This window comes from Colias eurytheme, chromosome 26 (genome assembly GCF_061535395.1).
Source record: "Colias eurytheme isolate Ceu_HAF_F1 chromosome 26, ilColEury1 Martin Lab GWU primary, whole genome shotgun sequence".
In the NCBI taxonomy this organism is placed as follows: Eukaryota; Metazoa; Arthropoda; class Insecta; order Lepidoptera; family Pieridae; genus Colias; species Colias eurytheme.
Genome location: NC_143005.1, coordinates 3,634,783 through 3,646,066, shown reverse-complemented (window position 1 = coordinate 3,646,066; position 11,284 = coordinate 3,634,783). Strand labels below are relative to the sequence as shown.

At 31.6% G+C, this 11,284-nt stretch overlaps 1 long non-coding RNA gene across 1 annotated transcript; it reads right to left on the bottom strand.

Moving 5' to 3' along the window:
• Positions 1-7,595: 7,595 nt before the first annotated feature.
• On the bottom strand, positions 7,596-8,102 carry LOC149897119 (uncharacterized). Its single transcript, XR_016458202.1, has 2 exons — positions 7,980-8,102; positions 7,596-7,808 (listed from the first exon to the last, which is right to left on the bottom strand). It is a non-coding gene; the product is annotated as an uncharacterized LOC149897119 (long non-coding RNA).
• Positions 8,103-11,284: the final 3,182 nt, after the last annotated feature.

The following is an 11,284-nucleotide window of genomic DNA, read 5'->3' as shown; positions in this document are numbered from 1 at the left end:
TTGATTGTTTAATAATATAAAAATGAGTAATAAATATCCTGTTTGGTAGGTACCTGAAATATGTGTTAAATTTATATGTACATTTTAAAGTTAAAGAAGTAATCTTCTTTAAGGCTTTCCATTCCTTCATTAGTGGCTCGTACCACTACAAACTCTAGGCAAAAAAGCTCTATCTTTCAGAAAGATTCCAGGCAGCTACACAAACAAACAAACATTATTTCTTTTACAATTTTCACATAGGTAAGTATATCTCTTATATTTTAATGTTCGTGCAAAGAGAAACACTGCTTTCATTTAAATGCAAACAATACTTCACAATTGGACTTCAAAAAGTAATCAAAAGCGATATGAACGAAACTTTAAAATTTACCGCTTGTTTGTTGTAAAATTACTCGGTATTATTCTGAATCAAAACCGTATATAACAATCTACTAATGAGTACTCACCATGTTATATAATCTTACTAGGTTTCCGCCCGCGGCTTCGCCCGCGCAGTCAAAGAAAAACCCGCATAGTTTCCGTTCCCGTGGGATTTCCGGGATTGCGTCATTTTCCCGGGATAAAAAGTAACCTATGTCCTTTCTCGGGTATCAAAATATCTCCATACCAAATTTCATGAAAATTGGTTCAGTAGTTTAGGCGTGATTGAGTAACGGACAGACAGACAGAGTTACTTTCGCATTTATAATATCAGTATAATAATATTTCTTGAGCAGTGGTGGCTGTAGAGCAGTGGTGGCTCAGCGGTGAGACCTCGGACTTCGAATCGATAAGTCCGGGGTTCGAGACCAGGCGAGCGCGCAGGAAATAAATTGATTTTTCAATTTATCTGCGCATGTTGTAACATCACCACTGCTCGAACGGTGAAGGAAAACATCGTGAGGAAACCGACATGTCGAAGAATCAAAAGTTAGACGACATGTGTCATCCGCCAACCCGCACTTGGCCAGCGTGGTGGATTATGGCCTGTACCCTCATAGGAGGCCCGTGTCCCAGCAGTGGGAACGTATATGGGCTGATGATGATGATGATGATGAATATTTCTTTGGCAGAAGGAATAAAGGTTTATAAGGACAAGTTATTTACTGAAATTCATATTGCAATCTTATACTCCTTCCTTCTATTACAATTTAGGTCAACAGATTAGAGTTAATTTAAGTTACTTCTGATACTTACACCTTTGTAAAATATAATATAAAAAGAATAAATACAATAGAAATAACTTATCTACTCTTGAAATTATCAATTACATTAATATTTATTTTGGTGAAATACTGTCTTCTTACAAAACACAGAATAACTAAAAGCCGGGTTTAAAACGTATGAAAAACATGGTCTAAGTAAAAGTCTTATTACAAAATACATAATATATTCTAACGTTAAACCACGGTCAAGGACAACAGATACGGACAAGTTTAAACGTCTATACTAAAGTTAAACCATGACTTTATAGTCTGTGTAACTATTTTGTAATCTGTGGTTTGGGTTTGAGCCAGATCTATTTTAGTTTTTTTAAGCCGGATTGTGTCTTAGACTTGGAGGCTTCATTTTTTTTTTTAATTTTCGAGTAATATGAGAGGCAAACGAGCATGTGGATCGCCTGATGATAAGCAATTCCACAGACCATACGTATCTACAGACTTGACCGAAGATGTGTTGCCGACTTTTAAGGTGGAAAAGGTGGAAGAAGACTCTCTTTTTAAATGCCTCGATATCATAGGCGTTCGGGAAAATCGCCGAAGGCAGGCTGTTCCACAATGTGGTTCATTAAATTTACCATTATATTATCATAACTATATTCAATCGCGGATTTGTGGAACCAAAACCGTCTTTGCATTATTAACTTTCAGAGATTAATTAACAGGATGACATTGATCTGAATGTCATATTAGGGATAATCTGTATTACGTCAAATACTTATCCGTAATTAAATAGTTGATAATAATTACCTTTGTGATGATACATGGTGTAGATATGAGATATAATCTGGTAACTGTTTACAAAATAGATGCTTATCTATACTAATATTATAAAGCTGAAGAGTTAGTTTGTTTGTTTGAACGCGCTAATCTCGGGGACTACTGGTCCGATTTGAAAAATTATTTCAGTGTTAGATAGCTCATTTATCGAGGAAGGTCAATATCATCTCGGTAAGACCAACAAGAGCGGAGCACAGCTAGTTATTTAGTATAATAAATATATAAGAATATAAAAAATAAATAACAATCCCAACAATACATTTTCATGTAAAATGTTGCCAAGACTCTCTTGCACTCTCAAAGCTCTCAGATATAATATAGAGCCAAGCTTCGAACTCTACACGTCTTAATTCTACAAGCCCTAACTTAACATTCTCTTTACCTTAGTTAAATTATGTGACTGGGCTAAAATATTCTCACATTCTGAATATAAAATCATTTTCAAATAATAAATTGCATTATCAATATATTTAACCCATTGACCACCGAGCGGCCCGATCGGGCCGAGACACAATAGATTTTCTATTGTGTCTGTGATCCGAGGACTGACGGATTAAAATGCTTTTTGAAAGAAGATTAATACGTTCGTTTCAATTTATATCAATAGAAATCTATTTTTCTTTAATGATATTTCAAAAAATAAAAATTTCTATCGAATAATTTGTTAACCCTATTTATCCATCTCAATTTATTCTCTAATATTCTTTGATGATCGTTTACGTGAAAATAATGGCCGTTATACTGAACAAAGCAATTTCCTTGTTGCACAAAATTGTTTTGAAATTAAAAAGATTGTATCACGGATGTCTACAGGACTATAAATTTAACGAGAGAAATGTTTTAAAATAAATTTATGGAAAAGTTCTCATTTTTTTCAGAATTGTATTTTCTTTTCTTAATTGTCGTGACTATTTCAAATTGCAAGAACATTGTGGCGGTAAAATGTACTTTGTAAAATTATATTTGCATTTACGACTTATGTTAATGAGTTTAAATTCTATGTTACTAGCTTGGCGTAAAAATATTGCGGTATTTGAAGCTGTTTACTATTTTACAACAGTTTTAATTTTATGAAATGTTTTGCAATATAGTATTATGTAAAATCATTTATATATCTAAGAATATCAAGTGTTATAATTTTTTATATAATGTGTAAGATATTTTTGTTTATCTTTTTGTCTGTCGGTATATTTTATACCGTGGAATTGTCCAAACTGCATGGCAAATTTGGATAGAACTAATAAGCTTACAATATTATAACTGGTCTTTATCTAGTATATAATATATATATTACCTTTTCCTTATCTATATTTTAGTCACCAAATTATGTTTCCACACAAAATAACTCGGCTACGGATGACGGCTTTATACAGGGTGTCCCACTGTTGGTATACTAAGCTCAAAGGAGGTTATAGTTTTGCATACGCTGAGTACGTAAGAATTTTTTTTTCAAATAGATGAATTCTTAAAACTCTATGTGTACACCCATAACAAGTAACCCGCCCAGCTTTGCTACCAGCTCGTGACCTATCGTTTAAGTTATTTTTTCAAAGACGAAATGCTCACATTAGCGAAGCGGTATATGCCGGCTGCGCGAAGTTAGAGAAGAAAACATGGATTTTCGGGAAAAATTTAGCAACAATTTTTTGATGTAATTTTGTTGTTTAAGTATTTTTTACGTGATCAGTGTATGCAAAACTACAAGTCCCTTCGCGCTTAGTATACACTATACAGGGTGTAATCGTTAAGTGTGTACAAGCGATTATTCCGTAACAATTGCATATATCAAAAATCTTTAAACTTATATCGAAAGTAAACCTAATGAGAGTAAAATGTATGGGAAATCAAATGTATGGGAGCGTTTAATGTAACATTTTTGAATATTTCTCGTTTTATTTTTAAAAATTTATTACGGCCATTTTATTTTACTCAATAGGTTAAGTACTTTCGATATCAGTTTAAAGTTTTTTGTTATCTATAATAGTTACGGAAAAATCGCCTGTGCACACTTAACGATTACACCCTGTATATACCAATAGTGGGACACACTGTATAGTTGTAAAAAAAAGCCAAAAATACATAAGAGATAATGTCAACCAACTATGCAAGCTGGATTTAAGATATTATTAAAAAAAATGAACACGATGATTGTATGCGTATTTTCAAAAATTACCAACTGGCTTTTTCAAATAGCAACAGAGTTTACACTTTGTCATACTTTTTTTGTTAAGTTTTTTAATTTAATATAGGTGTGTTATTATATTGTGTGTTTATGATATTCATGTAGGTATCGCTCAAATGTATCCATTGATACCTAGATTATTGCAAAATAAACTACAAACGTATTTAAATTAAGATACATGCTATTACGAAAAAATATTCCGAATTATACCCTAACATCAATAAGGTTAATAACGATACAATTTAGAAAAGGACTTGTATTTCCAAATATTAACTGCGGACATAAACGAAATAATATTATACCGTTCATTCGATGTTAGTTTGTAAATATGTTTGGATCGTTTTATATTATCTTATATATAAAAATGAATCGCAAAATGTGTTGGTAAGCGCATAACTCGAGAACGGCTGAACCGATTTCGATAATTCTTTTTTTATTATATTATATTATTATATTTTTATTATATTCCTTGAAGTACGAGGATAGTTCTTATGTAGAGAAAACGTAATATATGTATATTTTATATTAATTTAAAAGCATATGTTGATATTTTAAAACGATACTTTTAGATATGACTGTTAGAGCTCAAAATTATTATTTTATTTACAAATCCTGCTAAAAAAGATTATTTAGTCCTGAATACGTGGATGTGGATTCGAAAGTTATAAAAATATTGTGTACTTAACCATCACCGAAAACAATTCATAATTTTGTTCAGTACCTAACATTTTATATTTTTGTTTTTGCTTTCAATTGACGTTCGAATCCACGTGTCGTAATTTTGGGGAATTCAAAAGAATAGAATTTTGTTGAATACAATTTTCTAAAAAACTATTCCACAGTTTCCTTTTGAATAGCTTCTCTTCTATCAATTGTCCTTTTACACTGTGAAGCACTTGTTAAAGGCGTAATGGAGACATTGTCCAATTGAAAATTGCAGAATATTTGTAGCATAGTACCTATGTACTTCCTATGAACAGTTAGTCCACCCAGCTTCTCGAACTTTCTATGTTATAAATTCCGTAATTTAGAAACGGCCTTTTAGCATTGAGATATACATTATACATATGGAGACGACATCGCCTACATCACTTATGTTCTGCTCAACATAAGCCATATGGCTTAACTGCACGCTCATTTTTTATTTATTTTAAAGTGAAACGCATCAAATATGCCTTCGTGTGTGTTACGATATTGCATAAATAATACAAATAATACGGAAAAGTGACCAACATAACTTTTTATCGGTAAGTACCTAACTAGATAATAATTTTTAAAACTTAGAGCAAAAAATGGCGCACAGATTTTGTTCGTGGTGTCTCCTCCATACGTAGTGATATTATCTCAATGCCTTTTAGGAAATGATTTTTTCGTAAACACTTCATTATGTATGATTTTGTATATTGCTTCGTAGTTAGGTGTATATGAAAAACACAAAAATGAAATACCAGATTCATCGTGTTTTAGAATTAGCAAATCGTATACCGTAGGTACGTGTAGAGTACCTACGTGTAGAGTACTTGTAGAGACTAGAGAAAATATTTTTTTAACAGTTACAAATTGACCATGATTGTTTTACACATGTTATAAAAAATGTTGTTTTATGGAAGTAGAATTTATTATTCGCGTTGAAGTTGTGTCAAAATTCAATGATCCATAACGAAAAGGAATCGGTTTCGGCGTAAATCAGATTTCGGTTCAATTTTAAAGGAATATCTAGATTTTAGATATTCTATTTGAGATGAAATCTACGGGTTTCATCTATCAAATGCCGTGGGGAAGATTTCAATATTACTTGCTTGTATTTTATGAAGACTTTCAAATATTAGTTATGTGATATGAATCTGAATAAAGATAAGAGCAGTAAATATATATTTTTTACATATTATGATTAAAATATAAATCAAATTTCAATAGAAATATATACTAATATTATAAAGCTGAAGAGTTTCTTTGTTTGAACGCGCTAATCTTAGGAACTACTGGTCTGATTTGAAAAATTCTTTCGGTGTTAGATAGCCCATTTATCGAGGAAGGCTATAGGCTGTATATCATCACGCTAAGAACAATATGAGAGGAGAAATGCGGGTAAAACCACGGGGCTAGCTAGTCATACATATATTCAAAAATCAGCCCAAGCCCTAAATTGAAACGTGAACATCGTCAAGCGAGTTTGACTCTGATTTTCAAATGAATTTCACATACAAAATAATTATGATAATAATTCAGAAATAGACCAAGAAACAAATTCACAAACAACTTCAATGAAACGCATTAACTTTGTACGCAGCTGTAATAGCCCGGAGGTAATATCTCTCGACATCAAAAGGTCTGTAACACAAACTCTACCAAACTAACTTACACCTTGTTCATAAGGAGATAAGTGTCAATTTTGGATGTAGGAACATGGTTGTTGTTATATAACGTGGTGGTAGGGTCTATGTAATTGCTCATAGTAACAATTAATCCTATTACTGTACACATGTTTAATAAGCTTATTAAGGCTTTAAGGTTGGGCACACAGGAACCTGTGGATGACTAAAGTAGGAAAATTACTACGAAAATGCTTTTGTTCATTTAGAATGGACTGTACAGAGAATAGATTGCATTACGTAGCAGTAACCAATTAATGTTAGTCGTAAAAGCGTCCAAAAGGTAATTCTAGGAATAATTAATTACCGTTATGGCAATATTTCCGTTAAAGAAACGCTCTCGGTTTCGGCTAGTGCCTTTATTGAAGTGAAAACTTCTTTAGCGGCGGTGGGTATAAAATCTTAAACTCGCGTCAGGAGACGTGGCCTGATCGAAAAAGCGTAACACGGATGTTTTTTTTTTTAGCCCTTATATTCCATGCGTAAGACGGATACCATTCCAAAATATCAAACATGCTCAACGTTAATAATCAAGTTTTCACTTCTGCCGGCACTCCTGGAGTGCAACCCGTCTTTTTTTTTCAATAGCATAATACTAGTACCTACTCAATTGTTTAATAATGGATTCGGCTTTAGTCTGAAAATTTAAAGGATTAACATATAATGCTGCAACATAAAACTAGTGTTATTCTGAAATTTTTATTTCAGAATAATATGAGTTTTATGAAGATAATGCTAGTAATAGACATGCTATAGGTATTATGTCGACCAGTGACGCAAATCTTAATTATTATTTTACTCTCTTTTCACAACGACAAACGGAAAAGGGGGATCTTTTAACTCATTGTTATAAAAACTCCTGTTCTTGACGTTTGAAGAAATGATTTTTTTAAGTAATTTAAAACTTATTCTCTTCAATTTATATAACGAAAAATCCATTTGCATTATGAGATCGCTTTTTAAAATATTACATAAACCCTGCGTTCGTAGTTTCTTTCCATAATCCGTATTAAAACACATTTTTTAATAAAACCACCAGAGTATTACAATTTTATGAATGAATGAATGAATGAATGAATGAAAAATACTTTATTGTACACCATATAGGACAATTTTAAACACATAATAACCTTATATCAATGTACAGAGGGCGGCCTTATCGCTGACAGCGATCTCTGCCAGGCAACCCAATTGACTAGGACAAATGCTGAGTATGGTGGACAGTGGTGCATAATAAATTAAAATTAAAGATTTTATTATAATAATATTATGTACCTCCTTTTAACGTCTCTCCTTACATATTACTTACGGTGGCCTGGAAGAGATCGCTACCTAGCGATAAGGCCACCGTTTGTACACTTTGTTTTCCTCTTACCTGTACTTTATGTGTCTCTATTTCCTTTGTGTGTGCAATAAATAATTAACAAATAATTAACAATTATGTACTACAAATATTTTTTCCTCGTGGCTTGTACATATATATTAATAAACATTTATATATACTAATAAATACATATATGTAAACTGATATCGTGGATAAATAAAATAAATACATAGTAATAATATATAATTATTTATTATATAATTTATATACCTACTTTAAAAATCTGTTCAACTAAGTTTCAATACATTTCATTTAATCATATTTTCATTAAAATATAAATTACTAAGTATAGACGCGGAAGAATTATTTCCCTGACACAATAGCATAGCTTATCTGTCTGTCTGAATGTACAGTCGTTACGTAACGAGTTCGCGGTGATGTGGAGCCGAATGAGGCATAATGTCATTACGTTGAATGGCTCTGCGCGTGAATATTATCTTTGACGCCGCGTTTTGAGCGCACAGTCTGTTATATATGATAAATTTTGGTGTTTTATTAAATTTATGCTTTCTCAAATAATATTTGGTTAAATATAATACTTTACTATCTATTAAGTAAGGTTTTTTGTGGATTATTTAAAATTTTCTCACTTACAAAGCATTTAAATGCTAAATGTATAACTAGATTGAAATCGAATGGTATAGAGTATAGACTATAGAGTCGTACAATGTGTCTATTTGAAAGATACCTTTTGCATCACAATCTCACTTCTGCCCCCCTAGTCAAGTGTTTTTCTGTTAGCGTAGCGTTCAATAGAATAGACTACGAATGTATGAGATTGACGTAGTCTGTAGATAAACGTATCTATAGGTTACGTCAATCTCATATATTCGTAGTCTATTCTATTGAACGCTACGCTAACAGAAAGCCACTTGACTAGGGGGGCTGGTACGCATATCATAAACCTCACGAATTTTGTTTTCAATAAACTGATGGACTAAAATAAAATAAAATCAATTGATATTAATAAAAAATATTATGAACGACTATTAAATATATCCATTACTACGTAACTATTAATGAGCTTAGTTTGATCAGAATTGCCAATGTAATATGTAGTTTGATTTCATCATCATCATCATCATCATCAGCCCATATACGTTCCCACTGCTGGGACACGGGCCTCCTATGAGGGAACAGGCCATAATCCACCACGCTGGCCAAGTGCGTGTTGGCGGATGACACATGTCGTCGAACTTTTTAATTCTTCGACATGTCATGTTTGATTTCATGGCCATTGCATATTATGTTAGATACAATAGCAGTAGATATAATTACTGGCCATTAAACTAACATGGAATGTAAACCAATGGTATTGTATTGTTATAATATCTGCCTTCTTATATACTAAATATAAAATCTGTTATAAAATCTGTTGTTTAAATAATATCTGTTAATATATATTATAATGTCAATTTCTATTATATACAATTTTCTTTTTCATTATTTAAAGTCTTTTAAAGTGTGTTTAAGTTACATTATCTAGAATGGAGCATAGGATTAGGTGAATTGGCATCGGGCTTCAACCAAAATGGTTCAAGACCAGAAGAGAACTTTTAATATGAATAATAAAGTTTTACACGATAAAATGCAGCAAGGAATATCTTCTCACTGCAGTAGTAGACACATAAAACTGAATGAGTAGAATAAATTCGATTGCTTTGGCGGGATCACGGGTGGCCGAGTTGGTCAAGCGTCCGCGTCGCCCCGGATTGGCGGAAAGACGCGGTTTGGAATCCCGCCGTGTCATCGATTTTTTTATCGTTTAAATATTTATATCGACTTAAATACTTGGAGAATCAGAATTTATTGTTAACAAAAATACTCTTTACCTGATGTGGACTCAGCTGCAAAGTCTAAAATAAATTATTTAAAAAAAATCCTCGTATTTTGCTTAATTTCGGTACAAGTAGATAATTCCTTGAAACAACTGAGGTGTCTTTTTCATGTTAAATTAAAGATAATGCCTTCCTCGAAGCTGGAACACCTGATATTTCAGGAATGTTTGCCCCTGGTTATGAAATTAATTATGACAAAGCTTTTTCGTATTTATTTTTTCCTTTAAGAACATACATATAGATATATATTTCTATACGTAAATACATTAAAATTAATTTATGGTTTCTAGAAGTTATTACTTTTTAAGGAATGCACTTTAACAGTAATAGTATTTTTAAATAGGATACCTAATTAGTTTTACCCAATTCTGCTACTGACACGTTTTAATGATATTTTAGAGCTTTTGAGGATTCGATTTCTAATATCTGGCCGTTTTTCATTTCTTATAATATCTATTTCAATCGTGTGGTAGTCGAATTTCCATCTTTTCCCTGTTCGTCTTTTTAGTAACTATCTATGTACTAGTAAGAGTTCTTATTATAAATGATGATAGACAAAATTTTTACCTAAATAAACGCAATATGATTAACAATTCAATTACGAAGGAAAATTAAATATTATCCAAACAATATATTTTCATAAAACAAATTAACAGTTAATATAATGAAATAGAGCTAAGTAAAATACGATTGGTATAAAATTGATTTAAATGATGTTTGACGGAGGCGCGTCCGCGAGGTCAGATCCGAAAATTAATTTGCTATGAAGCAGGGTTATATGGGAGTAGGATCACCGTATATTTTGGTTTTATTGAATATAATAATAAATAATAATTAATGTCGTGGGTTAAGCTTTTTGTGACGATTTATTTTGTGTATGTTTTGGAGAGTCGATGCAATTCATTCATTCATTTGTTTGACATAGGTACTTTATCTAAAATGAAGAAAGCTTTGATTTGATTACTTATATTGAAATATCTTTGTTTAATTAATTTAATAAATTGTAAACAAAAATCAACATAATATTTCAGATATTTTTAAATGACGAATATATTTCCTATATCTCGTCGATATAGGAAATATAGAATAGGAAATTAAGCCATCTCGTCTAACAATATTACTTTATTTTTCAAATAAAATAAATTTGAATTTCTAGTCCCACAATCGCTGAAATTTCTAAAACATGGCAACCCTCATCAAATATTCCCACTAATGGAGGCAAGTTCGGTGTGATTGCCATCAGTGCATAATTATATAGGTGTTACACCCACACTGGTTTGAGCTAAATTGACTTATTTCATCAGCTTAACACGTGGTTTGAATTTTAATTTATTTTGCGGCAACACTTTAATGATATATTTCTATTCATAGATCGTACAAAGGTAAATATAATTATTTAATGTGACTTTATTCAGTTTTCAAAGATAGAATAAATGATACTATTTTTATCAAATAAGCATAACGTTAAATCGCTTTCGATATTTTCTACGAGAGATACATACAAGAAATTAAAGTAATTGGGAGAGAAA